The sequence below is a fragment of the Wyeomyia smithii genome, chromosome 1 (genome assembly GCF_029784165.1).
Source record: "Wyeomyia smithii strain HCP4-BCI-WySm-NY-G18 chromosome 1, ASM2978416v1, whole genome shotgun sequence".
NCBI classification, from domain to species: domain Eukaryota; kingdom Metazoa; phylum Arthropoda; class Insecta; order Diptera; family Culicidae; genus Wyeomyia; species Wyeomyia smithii.
Genome location: NC_073694.1, coordinates 5,421,330 through 5,442,487, shown reverse-complemented (window position 1 = coordinate 5,442,487; position 21,158 = coordinate 5,421,330). Strand labels below are relative to the sequence as shown.

General features: G+C 40.4%; 1 protein-coding gene across 2 annotated transcripts in view; it reads right to left on the bottom strand.

Annotated features, from left to right (window-relative positions):
- LOC129732466 (uncharacterized) overlaps positions 1 to 19,747 on the bottom strand; it is a 55,020-nt gene extending 35,273 nt beyond the window's left edge. For both annotated transcript variants that reach the window (XM_055693370.1, XM_055693379.1), the window contains exon 1: positions 19,285 to 19,747. The gene's annotated coding sequence lies outside the window, so the exon portion shown is untranslated. The remainder of the gene's footprint in view (positions 1 to 19,284) is intronic.
- Between the last annotated feature and the right edge of the window lie 1,411 nt (positions 19,748 to 21,158).

Below are 21,158 nucleotides of genomic sequence, written 5' to 3'. Positions count from 1 at the left end.
TTGCCACATGATTAAGCTTTCGTTTCTTAAACGGAAGTAAATCGCAACGACCCTGACTCGTATCGTTGTACATTTATTAATGTATTTTTATTTCTTCTTTCCGAATCAACGGAAATTGCCTATTTTTTGATAATAACAGCAAATATATTAAAAATATGCATTATTTAGATTGATAAAACAGAATATCTTATTGTCATGAACCATACGATTGATTTTTACTTTATTGAATTTACTTATACTAGAATTATTTTATACCGCGTAAAAATAATCTTTCGAATCGCGTAAAAATAATCCGCGTAATTTCAAAAAACCGCGTGAAAATAATCCGTGTTATTGTAAAAAATCGCGTATAAAAAAACCCGCGTAAAAAAAGACCCCAGTGTAATAAAATTGAGCATAGCGAAAAAAGGTTTTCAATGATTAGAAAGGGCCCAAAAAAAGAGCTTCAGGTGGTGAGCAGAATAATGAATTATGCTTCTGCAAATTGCAGATCAAAATAAAAAAAATATATGCTGGTATCCGATTCCTTTTTCTGATACTAAATGATTTTTAAATTGGTATGTTTTGTATATATGTCAAAAAACTTTAGAGCCTTCAAGCAATTGCGAAAAACCTGAAAAAAATATCTCAATATGAACTAAAAATAGTCACAACAACGCTTATAATGACTGAAAAAAAATTAAATTGAGATTGGAATCACAAAAAAAATCACTTAATTATTTATATTTAGAAAGAAAAAAACTTTGCTGTGGGTCAAAACCGTCGAAAAACAATAAACTTTGAATAGTAACGTAATACAGTTGAAGGCAAAAAAAAACTCATAAGCAAATGACGCCAGTTAGTGAGTTTGGAAAAGAAAACGAAGAAACTAACAAAAAACGCTTATGAAGGCCAGAAAATGCTTGAAAAATTGAATGAGCGATTTTTTTTTCAAACTGGATGGACGGTTCGCACAATGGAATATAGAAGAATCTCCTTGATCTGATATACCTGGTTTTCAAAAACCGACCAAAAGAGTTGATGTTTAACCGGAGAATTCCACTGGACCGTACGTTGTGTTCCTTCGGCCCAAAGGTAAAGCATCAAACTGTATGCAAAGTTCACGGGACGGGTAGTGAGTTTATCATACGTGAGAATTACGTATACGTTCCTGCTCGCATCGTAGAGATTGACAGTGCACTGTGGTTCCCCTATAGGCCATAAGGCCAAAAATTAAACCTCATAATTTTGATATTTCTTGACTTCTAAGCATTCTTCGTAGCCTGAAGCTAACAATGACATCAATTATTGAATTGTATTACGAAGGAATTATTAACTGTGGAGCTTGGAAAACACTTTAAAATTTTAAACAGCTGTAAAAAGTATGTTATAAGGGTAAGTGCAATTTCATTCCTTTTCAGTGAATTTAAGTATTCCAAAGTGGTTTTTCAATGTGGAGGTCCAAAAACAAGGAATGTTGAGCCTTTTCTAGTGGTTTTAAGAATATTGCATTGTGTTGTTAACGACTGAGCCAACGGTAAAATAGGTGAACAAAACATTTTCTTTATTATATGTATACACTCATGAAACTTTTGGCAACGAACAATGGAAGTTTGAGAAATTGCATTGTTAAAAAAAAGTAGTAAAGACAGTGTTGGTAAAATATACCAGTTCTTTCAGATGACCCTTGAGCACAAACATAGAAAAAATACATTGAAATAGATGTGATTTTTGAATTAAGCATCGAAAAGTACACGATTGGCGTTTTGAACTCAAGACATAGGAAAACAATTTATAAGACTGCTCTTTTTGGAAAACGGAACCACTGTGCAGTGTGGTCACAGAAGCGAGTTGAGGAGCTGTTGGATTTTGGCGTCGACCGTTTCAAAGACGCCTCTATTCAACAGGTAAAGATACTTGATTGTAAGCAGTTGAGTTCGGTATCGATTAACTTAGGCGTCAAAAAGTATATTCCGTCGGACCATCGTTTCGTGTGCTTTTCGCCGGGTCTGCGTTGCCTAGCTATGTCGACGTAAACAGGGCTCGTTTACCAGCCAGGCTTTTTGTGCCGGCCAAGCATTACCTGAATTGCAAGCAGTTGGGACATACGACTTCCTACTGCGACAAAATGGCACGCTGTGGAAAGTGTGCGTAGAGCCATGATGACAAAGCCTCTAATAGGCATATTGAAAAATGTCTCTATAGTGAACTCGCGTTCAAACTGCGGAGTAACAAAATCAAGCGGTCTTTGAAGGAACGTTCAAGACGGACCTTTGCAGAAAAGCTCAGAAAGACCGCTCCTACTGCCCCATTTTCCTCGAACCTCAATGACGTATTTCCACTCGATTAATCTGATTCTGACGCTCCACTTGAGGAACCTACTTTTGCTGAACCTGGGAGGTCTAGGAAAAGGAAAAACCCTTCTTCTCCACGACTTTTCAAACCAAAGATTTCTCCAAGTGCAAACCACTCCAGGGTTAATAAGCACAAATTCTGGAAGAAGTTTTCATCACCACTATAATCACAAAATAACCCAAACGTTTCCTCTTTTGAAGTAGAATACTTCTCTAAGGAAGTTCGGCTACATAGGGATGTGAAATGAAAATCTAAAACCGAAAAAAGTGAAAAATATGTCCAATTTCAAATGCTAATAAATCGGTTAGTATTCGATGGATTTCCTTCGTTCTTGCAGCAATAGATTGGAAAATCTTCTAAGATTCTTCCCAAAATAAGATAATTGTAATTTTATTATTCACACTATTGTACTATTGAAAATAGTCAAGCCTTGTCAAAACGAAAAATTCGACCTCTGATTGGTCGTTATATACTTGCTTCCCAAGCACGGTCGACAGGATTATATACCTTGCAATTGAAAACATGCTATTTGGCCTATATAAGAGCCTGTTTCAGCCGGAGCCGCTCATCATAGATCATTCGCTCTCAGACTGTTGAGAAGTACAGTTCTATTTCTGAAAAGCCGGGTTAGTTAAAAATTTTATTCCGTTTTGTGCGACAGTTCGTCGCTTGCATCGCTGTGTGATGTCAAAGAAAAAGAGAAGAGCAGGCTCGAGCCCTGCGAAACAAAACTCTGCTGCTGAAGTAGGCAGTAAAAAGAAGAAACCAGGTGGAAGCAGTTGCACTTCGAAAAGTGTGGCTGACTGCGACACGGTGACAAACGCTAGCGACGTTGGAGATTTTGGCGGGCCGACTGATGTTCCGGATTCTGCCAGCCCCAATACGGTGAAAGTGAAGCTTCCCCCGCTGGTAGTGAAAAACGTTCCTCTCAACAAGCTCATTAGCGACTTTGCATCGCTGGGCGTAGCAGCTGAATATAAGTTATGCGGCATCGGTACGAAGGTTATGCTCCACACGAAGGTGGATTTTGAGAAGGCCACGAAGTTTTTGAAAAATTCTAAATCTGAGTTCTTCACCCACGACATTCCTGGGGAAAAGCCTTTCAAGGTGGTCATCAGAGGCTTGCCAGGTTTCGACCCCAAGCTGATCGGTGCCGAAATCAAGGATCGGTACAAATTGGCCCCAATTGCTGTCTATCCGATCAAACGCAGGAATGAAAATGAAAGGAAATACCCGGACTGCCTCTTTCTGGTTCATTTCCCAAAAGGGACAGTTACACTGAGCGCTTTGCGAGCCATCCGCTCTTTGTTCTCCATTATCATCCGTTGGGAGCCCTATCGAGGAGGCCGCCGAGACGTTACGCAGTGTCAGAGGTGCCTCAACTTCGGTCACGGTACCCGGAACTGCAACATCAAACCGCGTTGCAACATTTGCGCCAAGGACCACTCTACATCGGATTGCCCTGTGGACGGTGCCGGTGCGGTACAGTTTAAGTGTGCTAACTGTGGCGGTGATCACCAGAGCTCTGATCGACAGTGCCCGAAAAGGGAGAGCTTCAAACATATCCGCAAGCAGGCGTCGTCAACCAACCAGCCGAGCAGGAAGAAAGACAAACCACCGGTCTTCAGGGCGGAATATTTTCCTCCTCTGCGTTCATCCCAGCAAGCAGGGCACCCAAGTACGCGTACGCAACTTGACCTTCCACACTTACCATCCGGCGGGTCAGCCGGTCAACGGTCGCCTCCCCCCCCTGGCTACTGGCGTCCACCCACAACAACACCACCGAGCGCTGAGTCCGAGAAGTACTCTGCGGATGAGCTGCTAGAAATTTTTAGCAGCATGACCAATGCCCTTCGTGCGTGTCGCAACAAGCCCGAGCAAATCCATGTGCTCGGTAAATTTATTATCCAATATGGATCCTAAACCCATCTCCATCGTCACCTGGAACGCTTGCTCTATTAGAGCAAAAAACATTGAGCTTGCTGACTTTCTCCGCAAGTACAACATCGACGTGGGTCTACTCACAGAGACCCACCTAAAGTCCGGCGACAGTTTTTGGCTGCCGGATCACAACATCATCCGTCTCGATCGCACCAACTCCAGGGGGGGTGGTATAGCGATCATCGTTAGAAAAGGGATGAAATACAACATCTTGCCGCACATCCACACCGCCATCATCGAAGCCCTTAGTGTGGAGGTCAAATCAGCTACCGGGTTCATCCGGTTCATCGTCGTCTACTGTCCTCGCCAGTGTAGTATCAGCAACGGTACAGCAATGCAGTTCAAGAACGACCTGGCAACCATCACCAGGACCAACTCCCGCTTCGTCGTTGGGGGAGACCTAAATGCTCGGCACGAGGCTTGGCGAAATTATCGGCAGAATCTGAACGGTCGTCAACTCTTCGAACACTCGCAGCATGGGTTTTATACGGTGCAGTTTCCGGATGAGCCGACTTTCATCTCCCCAGCGGGGAACCCTTCAACCCTGGACTTCTTCCTGGCCAACATCGAGCTCTCTAAACCAGTGGCCCTCAACGATCTGAGCTCAGACCACCAACCTGTCGTTGCTGAGGTGGGGATCGGTGTTGCTCCTGTCAGCTGTCTGCGGAAAGATTACCATCATGTCGACTGGGAGCGCTTTGCTCGAATGGTGGACAACAACATCGACGAGGCGCCGCCGCTCGACAGCGTGGAAAACATCGAACAGGCGTTGGAGGGTCTCCAACGAGCCATAAACGTGGCCGACGAGGCGTGTGTGCGACGTGTTCCTGTGAGGGGTAAGTTCCTTGCTATTGATTCCCATACCCGGCTGCTAATTAGATTGCGGAATGTGCGTAGACGCCAGTTCCAGAGGACCAGGGATCTGGACATTAGGCTCGAGGTGACCGATCTGAATAGGCAAATTGCTTCCAGGATGGTCTCACTCCGGAATGAAAATTTCGGACGCTTAGTCCAAAGTTTGGACGACCGCTCCAGGCCATTCTGGAAAGTAGCTAAAGTGCTGAAATCGCACCCCAAACCAGTTCCTCCCCTCAGGGTCGGAGAGAGGCTTCTTGTTGCACCGGTCGAGAGAGCAAATGCGGTAGGCAATCACATTGCCTCATCGCATTTGCTTGGCTCGACCATGGCTAGTCCAATGGAAGACCAGGTCGAGCAGTGCGTCCGCGACCTCGAAAACTTCCCCTGTACCGTTCCTCAAGAACATAAAATCACAGCAGAACAGGTTTGCTCAGCGCTGATGAGTACTAAGAACATGAAGGCTCCTGGGTTTGACGGGGTCTTCAATATGGTCTTAAAAAAGCTCAGCAACAGGGTTCACCTGTTGTTGAGCTCTATCTTCAACAGATGCTTGGAATTGCACTACTATCCAAGCATTTGGAAGATAGCCAAGATCATACCGATCCGCAAACCCGGGAAAGATCCGACGTTAGCATCAAGCTACCGTCCGATCAGCCTACTCTCATCGCTGGGCAAACTGTTTGAAAAACTGATCCTCAACCGCATGATGAAGGTGGCTGAGGAAAACAACATCTTACTCCCGGAACAGTTTGGGTTTAGGAAGGGTCACTCCACCACGCACCAGCTGGTGCGGGTGATGAACAACATCAGAAGGGACAGGGCTGTATCCAAGTCCACAGCCATGGCATTGTTGGACGTCGAAAAGGCGTTTGACAATGTCTGGCATGACGGTCTGGTATACAAGCTCTGTGCCTTCAACTTTCCATCATATTTGACGAAAATCATCTGCAGCTACCTTCGGCAGAGGTCGTTCAGGGTATCGCTGAATGGTTGTTTATCAAATACTTTTTCCATCCCAGCAGGGGTCCCGCAGGGCAGTCTGCTGGGCCCTTTGCTATACAACATTTACACCTCCGACATTCCTTCCCTGGGAGATGGCTGCGTGCTCTTTCTGTTCGCAGATGACACTGCAATTGCCGTCAAGGGAAGAATGCCTCGTGAGATCACCAACAAACTTCAGCGATGCTTAGACGCCTTTGTCGAGTATGCTAACACCTGGAAAATCAAGATCAACGCTTCCAAAACCCAGACAATAATGTTCCTTCATCGACAATCCCCCAAACTGAAGCCCCCTCCATCATGCGTTGTGGTTATGAACGGTACAGGGGTTGAGTGGTCTTCCGAAGTTACCTATCTTGGACTGCTATTCGACGAGAAACTTCTTTTCCGATCGCATGTGGAGAGGACACTGGTTAAGTGCTCAGCTTTGGTTCGGTCACTATACCCGCTAATTTGTCGCAGATCTCGCCTCTCAAGAACAAACAAACTGGCAGTCTACAAACAAATAATTGCCCCCGCGGTCTTTTACGCAGCTCCGGTGTGGGAGTCATGTGCACAAACTCACAGGAACAAAATACAGATTGCGCAAAACCGAATCTTACGGATGATCCTCGATTGTCCCTATGACACCAGAATCACAGATCTCCACCAAGAAGCAGTTACTCCAAAAGTAGATGCCAGAATAACAGAAACCAAAACCAAATTTGTACATAAATGTCAGCATTCAGAATACGCTTTAATAAGCGGCTTGTACATAGTAGGTTAAGTTAGTTCTAAGCTGTAAATAGTAATTTTAAGCTGTAAATAGTAGTTTTAAGTAGTTTTCTTTCAAACAAGCCACCAAAGTGGACAATCCAAAATTCAAAATCTCTACAATTAGAAAGCTTAGTAAAACAAAAATCAAAACTCGCACATCAAAGATGAAAACAGTAATGTGAATCACTTATACTTTTAAAAAACATGTATTATACCCTTCAAAAGCATAAAAATACAGATAAACTTAAACAACAACGGAGCCGCTCATAATAGTTCTAGACAGCGACAACAGCAGTCGTCCTTCCTTAGCAGCAGTACTAGCCCTGTGGGTGGTCACCACGTCTCAGGAGCAGCGCGGTTTTTCTCAGCGTGTGTCGCCAGACAGCCATTATTCCCCCCGTGTTGGGGCAGCATGAAGATTGCCATCAGGAAATCCAATTTTGGAAATCAAAATGCCTTTTTTAGGGCAAATGAACAAGTCATTGAAAGTTAATAATTTTTGTCAACGCAAGCAAGCATTCTGTGTTGCATCCTAGCAATTTAAATTTGTCGCACCCGTCTAATTTACTGAATGTGAAATAGCTTCCACAGTGCATGTTGTCCGTGTATCTCAATTCCCCCAATGTTAGGGCAGCTCAAAGGTTGTAATTAGCAACCGATTTTGAACCGCAAAATGCTTTTTTCAAGGCAAATAAAAAAATAATTGAAGGTTAATAATTTTCTGGCATCAACACAAGCAGACATTCTGTGCGGGATGCAATCAAATTCTGTTGTAGTTGTCCAATTTTTACTTTATTTAGTAATCCCCCCACTGTAGGGGCAGCGCAAAGGCTGCGATCAGCATGACCAACTTTGAATAACAAACGGTTAACGTTTATTCACTAAAAATTCATCAAATTCAAAACAGGTTTTTGTCTGAGTACAATAATTTACACAAAAAGACATTAAAAATTTTACCGCATTATTAGACGCGTTTCTCCAGTCATGCCTCGTGAACGTGAAGGTTTCCTATCACAGACATAGATTTCGTGCTCCAGCACGTTAAAACACGTGGAAATTGTCTTTTTACTAGTGAGTGCAACATTTCTTGGAAGTGTTTTATTATTCTCGGGTAAGAGACTACGAGTGCATTTATTGCATTTATTGAGAAATCCATCGGAAGTGTATTCAGTGCTATGTCTAAATATATGAACGCCAAATACAAGCGTGATGCTCGGAAACGCGCGAAGGACCAGCATGGGGGAAGTGCATCGAAGAAACCAAGTACCAGTACGGAGGTCAATTTAAAAGCAGCCAGAGGTAACACGTGTCCAACCTCTGGTTGGGACGCTGGAGAAGGGCCTCCTACTAGAGGTAGGAGAAATCGAACCATTTTTAGGACAACCAAACCAATGAATTGAAGATTTAATATTTTCTTGTTCTGAGCTTTAACCAAAAGTTAATTATCTTAATTTGAATTCACATGTACATATACTCTGACTGTTGAAACTTGTTTGCGCCGCAAAGAGTTTGTACTTTTACTGTTCAGTGAGGTCGTATTTATATGTGCAAAGTGAAATTGAGTAGTACTTCAACTTCGTTTGCACAGAATTTTCAATACTGCCAATGAGCGGTCAACATTTATTTACTAGGAAAAATGACTGACACGCAAGCAGCCGGATTATCTTTCTTGAAAAAGTATTCTACTTCAACCTTGCGGTCGTGGCTTTGCACACAACCTTCCTGTGATTTTTTGTCTACAATTCAGCTGGAATCAAGACAACTAAATTTTTCAGATATCGTGGACTGGATTTTCATAAAATTCAACTTCACTGGTCCTCTTAAAAGTCTTCTACTGGCATTCCTACGTTAGAACATTTTTAAAGCAGGTAACAGCAAAACAGCGCTTGGTTCAATCAATGTCTTACAGTGGAATTGTAGAAGTATCATCCCCAAATTGAATCCTTCAACGTACTGATGAATAATTTAAATGTGATGCATTTTCCCTTTGTGAAACATTGCTCACTTCGCCTTGATCAAAGTACCCCTTAGGGAGGAGATGGCCTTCAACGCTATGGTGGATAAAAGTGCTCCGATGTCTACGTGAAAAAATCCGAGGCGTTCAAGGCCTAGGGTGTTCGGCGTTTGAGATCAGGTTCAAAAGCTTGGTCCGAGCAAAGAACCGTGATTACTGGCGTCGATTTGTAGAGCAGGTGGCATCCATGTTCTTGGATATTAAGGGGGCTTTGATTCCCTCCCAATTGACTTCTTTCACCGACAAGGGTTTTCTCCAATTTTAAACATTTTCTTTGTAAAGGGGTTTTCAATGAGAGCACTACAAAAGTAGACCGATAGGTATAGCAAACGACGCCATTTTGTCCCCGCTTTCTTGACATTCTTTTTAGTAAGGTTTTGTCATTTCATAATGGAAAGATACCCGATCCAACAACGAGTCGAGATTATTACTCGAGAATTTACTGCCGAAATTTGGAGTCAGTGGCTTCAACTTTAGGAGTGCGACGTTCAATTCGTGGTCGTCATAATCGTCCTGCCAGATTAACAATTGAGCGTCTAGTGGAAAAATTTGAGTCCTCAAGTACAGTCTTGTGCCGTTTTTCGACTAGATGCTCAATTGTTAATCTGGCAGGACCGTTTCTGGGATCTGACTTCTCGTATACTTGTCAAACGTAAGGTTTTAAACTCTTTGGTAATTGAAAATTCGCTAGGCTTGTTGAAAATCATTCTCAAACCCATTTCATGACTGTATTTTTCAATCACATGTCCCAAAGTACAAACCCTCTTTCAAAAATCCCAAAACATGTCAACTTGATGTATACTGCTGACTTTACTATTTTTTGCGATACATTTATGATTAAGGTAATCCCGGATCATTCACGCGTCCAGCAGATTTCTAGAATATTCTAAAATTCATAGCGCCTTCAAATTTGATTTTAGAAATGTACTTTATTCGGAAAAGTTTCTACGTATTTTATTGTGCTTCTTTTAGAATGTACGATTTAGTGATTAATTCACCTATAAGTGATATGGAAAATTTATTTTTTTAGGACAGTGAGATAGACAGCCAGTGTCTTCAAAAAAGTTGTGGCAAATGGTTTTACTAGCAACTTTGTCCACAGTGTCGGATTTCTATCTCTTATGTTAAAAAAGATATTAATTGTTTTATATGCAAAGTTCACTCAAATCATAATTTTAAATATAACTTTTTTCCTGAATTTTCTACATATTTTATACCTTTTACAAAATTATTAACGAAACAGAAATACCAATTTTTGTTGAACATTTGATCTAGCTATTGTTCAAAATAAAAAAGGCATTCAACCATCTACTGTTTTTCAAGTGTTAGTTTAACTTCAAACTACTCAGCCGTACGCAAAAACGCGCAGATAACTTTTTGATGTTCTGAAAGCACGTCTTTTCTACTTCCAAAAGAATATAAAATCATTTGTCTAATAGAGTCTTGTCGATTGTTTCAATGAAAAAAATCTTTTGCATGAAATTTCTGACTTTATCAAATAACTTTGTTATTTCTAAATATAGCGTTTAACAATCTTTAGCAAAAATAAAAATCCAATAAAATCGTGTAATTTTTTTAAAAAATCATAAAAATATAGGAAATTATGGAAACAGTTATAATGAAAAATAAAGTGAATCAAAAATCGTAATAAAAATAAATACGAGATATAAGAGTAGAAATATGAACTGAAATTTTCTCTTCTTAATGATGTGAAGCGGTTCTGCTGAGTAGCACGAATTTTTTTTTCAATTTTTCCGAGTTATTTAAACTTTGTTTGTCTTTTTTCTACCGCGACTCAACCGAGATTTTATTAAAAATTATCAACAGTTTATTTATACCTTCATTACAACAGCCGCTCATAAGAATTCAAGAAGCTTCATAAGCTTTACAAGGAAATTTGAAACAACCGATGAAGAAGACAGCAAAGATGACAATTAACTGTGACTAAAACTTCATATTTTTCATTATAACTCGTTCCCATGATTTTCTATATTTTTATGATTTTCTAAAAAATTACGCGATTTTATTGGATTTATATTCTTGCTGAAGGTTGTAAAACGCTATATTTAGAAATAGCAAAGTTATTTGATAAAGTCAGAATTTTCATGCAAAAGATTTTTTTCATTGAAACAATCGAAAAGCCTGTATTAGACAAATGACTCTATATTTTTTGGAAGTAGAATAGACGTTTTGTAGAAGGTATAAAATATATAGAAAATCCAGGAAAAAAGTTATATTTAAAATTATGATTTGAGTGAATTTTGCATAAAAAACTTTTTATATCTTTTTTAACATAAGAGATAGAAATCCGACACCTTCGACAAAGTTGCTAGCAAAACTATTTGCCACAACTTTTTCGAAGACACTAGCTGTCTATCTCACTGTCCTGAAAAAAGTAAATTTTTCATATCACTTATAGGTGAATTAATCACTAAATGAATAAACGATTTAGTGATTAATTCACCAATAAGTGATATGAAAAATTTATTCTAAAAGAAGCACAATAAAATACATGAAAACTTTTCCAAATAAAGTATATCACTAAAATCAAGTTTGAAGACGCTATTAATTTTGCGCACGAAATCAGCAAAATAAAATACTGTGGCCCGGGGAAAATTTGTTTGTGAGGCCCTCTTGTAAGGAGGATCTTGGTAAGACCTCTAAATACCCGACTTATGCGCCAGACGACAGGTCGTCTGTCAGGCATTTCAGATCGGTTTGCCCTGGCTAGCTTCTATTCCCCAGTCTTACCGCAGGATCCACCCCCAGGTGTTTTCCTCCAACTCCAATTTCCCAAGTCTTTGCCAAAACCAGATTTCTTTCAACTTCCTAAACGTATAAACACTCCTAATTAAATTCCTTCCCAAATTCTATCTTTTATTTCCCTTTTATATGCGTGAAGTTAACCGGTAGCAACCAAGTTCGAACGTTGAAAACAACAAAAATGTTTTTGTAAGTTTTTCCAAAGTTTGGGAATCTATGTGATTATTTTTTCTTACTCTCCTAACCCCCTTTTTCTCCTATCTTTCTGGTCCCTCTAAGGAACAATCAGCTGATTTCCCGGAGCGTATTCGCTAGCCAACAGGAACGATCGGTCTGATTGTTTCTTAGTGCCCTTTGTGTGACGTCACTGTTTCATCTACTGCGTGAGTCGTTTTTCCTAACTACTCAGTTTTTCCCCTACTTGACAATCTCGTTCCCTACTACGTTTTTACAGGTTCTCCGGTGTGTGTTTGTGGGTGGGGTATTGTACTCACGGGTTCTCTCTGCAGAGTGGCGTTCTAACCACCCCAGCGGTGGTTTGCGATGGCCGTCGAGTGATGCTGGTGCGGCCAGGTAGGCAGAAACTGGCAGCGCTGGCTGTCGAATAGTTGCTCGGCGTTGGCGCCGATGCCGTTTCGAGCGACGCGGCTATGAGGGCGATGGCTGACTCTGCCAACGGACCGACGACAGGCGGAGACAAACGGCGTCGTCCGTTCGAGGATCGGGACCTTCGGAAGGCTTCCTTCAGTTTGGCGTGAGTCGGGGGGATCTCACTGGCGTTCGGAATTCTTTCCCCAGATAGACACGCTCGCGGTGTGTTGCAACCACTGTGATGGCAAGTGGTGCTCGCGATGCCGAGATGCTGCACGATGACCAACGCTCACCAAATGCACCTATAGAGGTACGCAACCTCGATGCGATAGGCACACCATAGGGGGATCACCCAGGTCCACCGATTCAGTAGCTTGCCAGCGGTAGTGCGGCCGAGCCAATTTTCAATGCCGGGATGTCTGTGGCTGCAATAAGAATGGATGCGATCCTGAGCTGGATTCCCAACAGCGGGAAGCCACCACGTGGCTCCTACCGAACCGAAAATACCTCATTAACACACCAAGTATTTCAAATAAAAAAAAATGCATTACCTGCTTTGTCCGATATCTTTGTTCTTATTTCACGACTCACTTCCTATCCTTTTCTATACCCTAGCTACAATTGAATCAATTTAAATATAAATTCTCGACAGCAAAACGGACAAACTCACTCGTTAAAATTTTACTATTGTCACTCGACTCTTGACTTTAATAAATTAACTGTTTTCACCTGATAACAAACTCTGGAAAAATAAAATTAAAAATTACAATCCGAAATTTTCTACTTCGACTCAATTTTTACTTAATTATCACGATTGATAATTCCCGTTTGTTTGCTACAAACGAACCTCGATTCGGTTTTTTAATATGATATCTCTAACTCGGCGGTCTAAGTGGGAAAGAACAACGCAGTCTCCTCTTAGGCTGTCCAAGCCTAGAATTCTTCTTTTCCTTCCTTTTTATATTACTGTTATTCTTAGTTCTAAAATTTCTAACTCTAGGTTCCGATTTCTTGATAATAATCTTTCTTTCATCAATTTTCTTCAATCACCCACTCCCCCTATATGACCTCATCGATAATAGTTTCGCCCATAACTCCCTACTCATACTTTTAGTATGCTAATTCGAGCACTGTATCGTGGGTTGCCTGACCACAGGCGACCTACTTTCCACTACCATTTTTTTAGACGGATGTTCGTCATGAAACGCTCTCAAACTCGTTTCACTCTTTTCTAAAAACATTTAGAGGTAACGTTCTGGAAGGTGACGAGCAAAAAAAAAGGTCGCCCTCTCAAATCTGGGCCTAGGGGTAAGCTGTTTACTAATTGCAAGTTGTGAAACGCTCGGTATCCACTTTGTATTCTCGTCTGTCATGTTTTCGAGCGGTGGTTGAATGTCTGTCCTAGAACTAGGGGTGCCCGGGGCATTTGCCCGCGTTGCTCCCTCTTAATTCCGGGCCCAGCTCGAATATTTAAAAACATTTTTCTTATAAAAATGTTTCAATTGAACTACAAATTTTTGTGGATATAGATCAAATTCAGTTTAGCGAAAATGCATCCAAAACTCAGAATAGGCTAAAGAAGAAAAGAGATTCTAATTTTTATAACCCCTGTCTAATTTTTCCAGCTTTTTTCATGCTGCGCCACACTCCAGGTATTAATTTAACAATATTTCATGAAATTGAATTTATAAAATAATCAAACCAGAAAAGGTCATGAAAATTAAGCTTCTATTCAAAAAGACTTTTAAAGGCCAAAGAAGGGGCTTCTGAAAATGACACGAATCAACTTCAGAATAATGAAACAACTGCATCTTAATACCAGACTAGCAAGGAATCGCTCCCAAAGCACAGCTAATGTCGAAGAAAAATTAATTCAAAATTGACCTAAAATAGTGAAAATTGCCCAAAAGGCCCAAAAAATGAAAATAACGAAAGTAGTGGCCTTATATTTTCAAACTAAAAATCCGATTCGCTTCGCTTTATTCAGAGAATAGAATGTGGAAATCTCAAAATAGTGACAACCGTTCGAAGTCTTGGGAAAGATCTAAAATGGTTCCTAATTGAACCCAGAATAACAAAATACGCTTCTAAAGGCCACAACCTGCCAAAAAAAGAGATTAATTCTAAAGGATTGGAAAATAGTGAAAAGGGAAATGATCACAAAATCGAAATAGGGGAACTGCTCCATTATTCATCTCAGCCCATATATTCATCTCATACAACATGAAAATGTTCTATACGGCTACAACGGGACTCGTTCAGCAGCCAACCATAGTTTTTTTTTTCATCACTAGCGGATAACTTTTTATTTTAATCACTAAAAACAAAATCACTCACTACACTAAGAATACTTTAATCTTTGAAATGTTCACCTCAAATTTCCAAAAACAAGCTTGAATCAACAGAAATATATGAAATAAATTTCTACAATTCCTACATTTCAACTGTATGTACTTTCATCTGTTTTCACTGCGTTGAAGAAAAAGTTGCCAAATCAGTTTCTGTTAATACGAAAAAAACATACTGAAAATGTTAAATTATTTCGATATAAATCGACAGCACTGCAGTGGTTACCTAGGTTACCAATTTTGCACGTAAACAACTACAGCGGATATCGAGGCAACCTACTACGACGGGCTGCGGCTACGTTCATTCATGATAATGTGATTCATTCAAAATTTATATTGTGATGAATATGGGGGCGTCGTGAGAAGAAAAATTGAGCAGCGATCCAAGTTTTGAGATGGATATGGAAGCGTTGTGAAAAATGATATGTTTTACAAAATTCAGGATAAATCCAGCTAAATTTACTAAATATACAATACCGGGCGATTCTCTAAGAGCACGCGAGCGTATTTTGTTAATTTGTTCAATGATTTCATGAAAATTTGGTGTTTAATCCGTGCATTCTTCCTGAATATCGGATTAATGAGATGAATAATGGAGCAGTTCCCCTAGCAAAAGAAAACCTGAAATAATTTCAGAATGACAAAAAAGAAAATGATCCCGAAATGAGCACAGAATAATCAAAAAATTGTCAAAAGAAATCTACCCAAAGCAGACCAAAATAGCGAGTAGCCTTTTAAAGCCTTTTTCCAAACTGAGTTTAACGAAAAAAAAAAAAAGCTGATAAATCGAAAAAATAGCAAAAAATATGAAAAAGTGTAGGAAAAAATAATAGCTTGCTATTTACTGAAGACCAGCAGTAGCCAATCTTGAGAATGGCACCAAATTGGGTTTAAAGTATCAAAAAAATTTAACTGGAAATAATAAATTAAATTGTCCCAAAATGAGCTCTGAATAGCGAAAAAAAACACATTTCTGACAACCATTAAAAGGACAAATAAAAAAAAATTTCATTAAGAGTAAACTATGTTGAGGGATCAAAAATAAAAAATAATTTTGAAACAAACACAAGTATGTCAATGAAAATTATACTAATCGCAAAATGTTAAGAATGTCATGATATAATATAAATTTGAGAGATGTTGACAAATACCATAAATGCAAAAAAAAATTGAAGAGGGTGAAAAGTGGTTTAACCCGTAAAGACCCGGGACGGAACTTGTTTTTTGAAAATGCTCGTTCTCAGCACTGGAACGGCCGATTTGGGAAAACTTGGACTTTTATTCAAGGGGAATAATTGCTCTAAGTTTTGGTTGAGGTGCCACCCCTCTGGACCCCTCCCCGTTTTTGTGAGACGCAAATATGTCTGTGTTTTTTTCCAACTTTTCAAACAGATTGAGCAAACTTTGGTAATTTTCATACGTATCAATTGCTCCATGTATCAAATCATGTCAGGTGGATGAAATATGGTATGTAAGAGTGAATTTTGGTGTTTCCAAATTATTTCAGTACTAAATCACAAAACTACGTATTTTTATAAAAATTCAAACAACAAAACCGTTCTTCAAATTTTAAGCTCTACATTTTTGCGGTAAGGTCTCCCGAATCCATACGTGATGAAATATTTATTTTAGCATGCAAAAATTTTGAGAAAAACCAGTTTAAATTCATCAAAGTACGTATTTTCACGGAAACCTGATTTTCTCAGTCTCCGACAGTAGGTTTCAACTTGGCACTTCAATTTTCAAGTTCTTTATTTCTAGAGTAACGTCTTCTGAATCCAAAGATGCTGAGAGATTTATTCTAGCATGCACAGATTCAGAGAAAAACGAGTTTGAATTCACTAAAGTACGAGTTCTTATGAAAACTTGATTTTCCCTAAATCTGTTTATGCTAGAATAAATTTTTCAGCATCTTTGGATTCAGAAGACGTTACTCTAGAAATATAGAACTTGAAAGTTGAAGAGCCAAGTTGAAACCTACTGTCGGAGACTGAGAAAATCAGGTTTCCGTGAAAATACGTACTTTGATGAATTTAAACTGGTTTTTCTCAAAATTTTTGCATGCTAAAATAAATATTTCATCACGTATGGATTCAGGAGACCTTACCGCAAAAATGTAGAGCTTAAAATTTGAAGAACGCTTTGGTTGTTTGGATTTTTATAAAAATACGTAGTTTTGTGATTTAGTACTGAAATAATTTGGAAACTCCAAAATTCACTCTTACATACCATATTTCATCCACCTGACATGATTTGATACATGGAGCAATTGATACATATGAAAATTACCAGTGTTTGCTCAATCTGTTTGAAAAATTGGAAAAAAAAACACAGACATATTTGCGTCTCACAAAAAACGGGGAGGGGTCCAGAGGGGTGGCACCTTAACCAAAACTTAGAGCAACTATTCCCCTTGAATAAAAGTCCAAGTTTTTCCAAATCGGCCGTTCCAGTGCTGAGAACGAGCATTTTCAAAAAAAAGCTCCGTCCCGGGTCTTTACGGGTTAATACATTTCAAAAGACCAAACAAGTAAAAACCTAAAAATTGAAATCTGAAGAGCGAGGAAACGACTCCACAAATTATAAAAGATCAAAAAAAAAAAAATAATAATTCGAAGGTAAAATGCTCCTGAAAACCAACCAATTGAGCTGCCAGAAAAATTCTAATTCCAAAGTTTTTACTTATATGTGTATAAACTTGTTGTTACGATGCTAAACTTGTTTTGAACTCATTTTTTTTACAAGTTTTGTAAAAATTTAAACAAATTGCGTCATTTCATTCTTGGATTCTAATTGATAATGAATTGAAAAAAACCTACTGTGGTTATTTTTTCAAAAACAAATTCGTTGGAATATAAGTCTAGATTACTAGGAAGCCAAGTTGTTTAAATTATTGATGTTACCAAACTTGCAAAGTTTTACTGAAATCACAGTAGTTTTTATCATCTCCATAGACGAATTTAGTTGTGTGAACTCTTTATAATATGACATAAGTACTGCAAAGATGGCGCAAAAAATCGATCCTTCCTTATTTAAACTAAACTCCCATCTCGAGCAACGGATAATGACATTCCGACCGAACGTTCGAAAGGAACGGATGACCCGTCCGCTCGTTATTAGAAGTACCGCATCGAACCGAAAATTAGAAGTCAGAACAGAGGCGGTATTGAATTAACAAAAGGTTTCCTCACTGCGTCGCGGTCGCCGCCGAATCTGCAATCCCCGTTTTTTCACCCTAAGTCTAACTCTAACAGGCGTTTTGTTTACCTTCGCTCGGGTACGCAATTCCTGACCACCCTCACCAACGGTCGAAAGTCACCTTCTTCTTCCTCTGCTGTACACACACGCACACGCATGATACCTTTTTCCACCCGCTTTTCAGCCGCACAGGGAGTACAACTGGCGAAAAAGGGTTGTGTTTTTTTTCTCCAGTCCGTGCCAACACCACATTAGAGCTCAGGCTGATAGCCGCGCCGACCGAGGGTTCGGAGAAGGTTTCAAAGAAATTATGCGCTATATTATGATGATAATCGAATTTCGAGAGGGGTTAAAACAAAAGAAATCGATGCTTCGGCTGCTCGAAGGGTGAAGCGGGGAGAGGGCGCGCTCTAAATTGCTAAAGCGTGTGCTGTGGGTAAGTTTAACATTCAGTAATCTAAAGCGTCGATGAAGCATTGTTTTAATGCTTCCGTTTGTGTTGAATTTGAAATAGTTTTCTTCCGTGTGGATCAATGAGTATTATTTGAAGTTTAAGACCAATTAGTTGGAGTCTGAAATAAATGAGTTGGGAAGTAAACTATATAATTCCATGATAGAAAGCAGAATTTTAAATTTGGAGCTGGAATTTGACCTGGCATTTGGATCTGTAGGTTTAGCCTGCTTGAAGATATGAAATGCGAATTAAGATTTAGAATTAGATTTAGAAAACTCATAAAATATTAAAAAAAAAAAAATGGTTGTTCAGTTGAATTATCATACAAAACGGTTTTCGTTATGTTTATAATTTATAGTTTATAGTTTATAATTTATTTAATTCATTTTTACTGCAATTTGTAATACTTCTAAGGGTTTTAAGTTAAGCTTATTTAGCATAATTTTACTACTCTCTTGTTAGAGGAAAACCGCAAATTAAAAAATGCTTATGTAACTTCAGTATCACCATGAGTTGGCTTAGCTTACTTCAGCATAGTTTATCGCTATTTGATCAGCCATGCCACCCTCAAAACACCACTCACGACTTTTTTTATTTTGTTTGAAAATATTTACCACACTCCCAATAACAACAGTTGCAAAAGCGAGTTTAACTCGCAAAACTCGGCTTACAACCCAGTTAATTCCCGTGCCGAACCTAGTTCTGGGCCAATCCTGTTTATTCCTTTATCATTTTATTCGTTTATGGTTTTATATTTTTGCGAGATGACAAAAGATTAAAACAGACACACTGCATCCTCTTGTAATTCCACTGCTCTCTCCTACCCCAAACTAGTTTTGCACTGCACTGGAAAATTCGACCTCCTTCCCGCTGCTTCCACCTACCAGCCAAAAGGTTGACACTGACTGTTGATACCCGTTTCTGCCCCTTCCCGCCACTCGAATTTACTCCGAGACAAACAACTCCAAAGGCTATCTGTCCCTTCCCCCGCCTGTCCTGCGAAGCGCAAAGAATGAAAAACCACTCACCCTCTTCCGCATGGTCCTGCACCGTCTCCGACGCGGGCTGGAAAATCTCCTCCCGCACACCAGCAGCGCGGCACTTTCTTTCTTCTGGAAGAACACAGCCGAATCCCCCGATTTTAAGGCCGTCTTATTGTTGCACTAGTTTTCCTTTATTGTTGTTGATGTTCTGTTCCTCCTTTCGAACCCCCGCGCGATCCACACACCATCCAGACCAGGCTCTGGGGTCTGGATGTATCCCGAATCCTGGGCTATCACTACCTGTCTATCTGCGCGCCCTTGCTGCTGCCCCGGCGGGCGTCGCACGGTGAAAAATTATGAACGAAAAAAAGTCCGCACACGCTTGCGAATCGGTACCGAAGCCTGCTGGCGCAGTTCCGGAATTCTATACCTGGTGCGGTGAGCGCGATTTTGCCTCGGCGGTGACGTTGGCAAAGTTTGCAACTAAACTGGGCCCGCACACAGCTTGCGAGCCCGAGAGAGAGCGCGTGGTTCAAGTTTGCGCCCCAAAACCCCGAACGCGTCAAACCAAGCGGAAGAGTCTCACCCCCCGTGCGCTTCTTGTCCTGTGACCACACGACACATACGGTTCCGGAGCAGCGCCGAAGTGGATGAACTTCGGCTTCAATCCACTCCCCCCATCCCTCTTCCAACCCTCAATCCGATTCGATCCAAAGCGCGTAGAAAAAGGCGTTAATATCTTGTCATTCGCAGTGCAGCAGTGGCAGTGATTTTTTTCTTCGCTTCTGCACCGTGCATCGTGGCTTTCATCCAGAGGGGAAAGAGCGGGACAACAGGACTCTCCACTTGAAGAACAACGACGCCAAACTCAACGGGAGCCACCGGATCGGAGTGCGCAGACGCTCCCCAAAGTCGATCGTTCGTTTCGGTGAAAGTGTTCATCCAAAGGCGACACCCCCCGGGAAACGACGATGTTGACGACCACGAGGACGAGGACGACGTCAGCCACGAAGGCGCACATATCAGTGCGCTGGCATGTTTTGGGCAAACAGGAACCTGTGTCCTTTCACGCTGGCGTCGTTCACGAATCCCACGTAATTTTGGTTCCCACGCTTTTGTCCGGCCGACCAAAATGCCGACGGAAGTGGAAATCTGATAACGTTGGGGATTTTTTCAAACCAGGCAAAAAATTGATGGTTCAATTTGAGTAGCGGCCGTTTCTAGATTTGTGATATGGGCCCCGACCGGACCGGAATTGATGGGGACGCATTAAAATTTGACGACAGAATTATGCTAATGAATTAGGGGGTGGTGCGGTAGAAAATGAGCGGTCATTTTTCATTTTTCTTGACTATCGGCAACAAGGAAGCAAGCAGGAAGCAGGCCTTTGAATGAAAATTAGGAACGTTCTTCTACGGAGTCGGTTGGAGATTGCGGCTGATAACACAGTACAGAATTGTTACGTTGCGTTGGTGGTCATTAGTCTAAAGAGATAAACAAATGCTTCGCCGGAAGTGGGGTCGTTAATGAAGACAGCTTTCAAGGTTATCAGTGTGGTGATTATCGTAGAGTGGCACGGCTTTATTAACTCTGGTGCCCATCGAAGGGAGGAAGTATTTAGAGCAAGTGGTTTATCTGGCGAAGTAGTTATCTAGGATTATTTTGAATTTTTGCTGGAGATTTCCTAGTTTTGAAACTAGCAACTAGTTAGCAGTATAGTTTAAATTGAGTTCTGGGGACAAATACTCAGGTTAGCGATAATTGTACTTCCGTAAAAATTTTCTCTCAACTATCGGAATATGTTCCGCTACGTTTGAACTGTGACTTTTAAGTTTATAAGGAGAGAGTAAGAAAATTTTCTCAAGGGTTTGCCGAATAAGTGAATAATGAAACAATACGCCCATGCTGTATTTTTATTA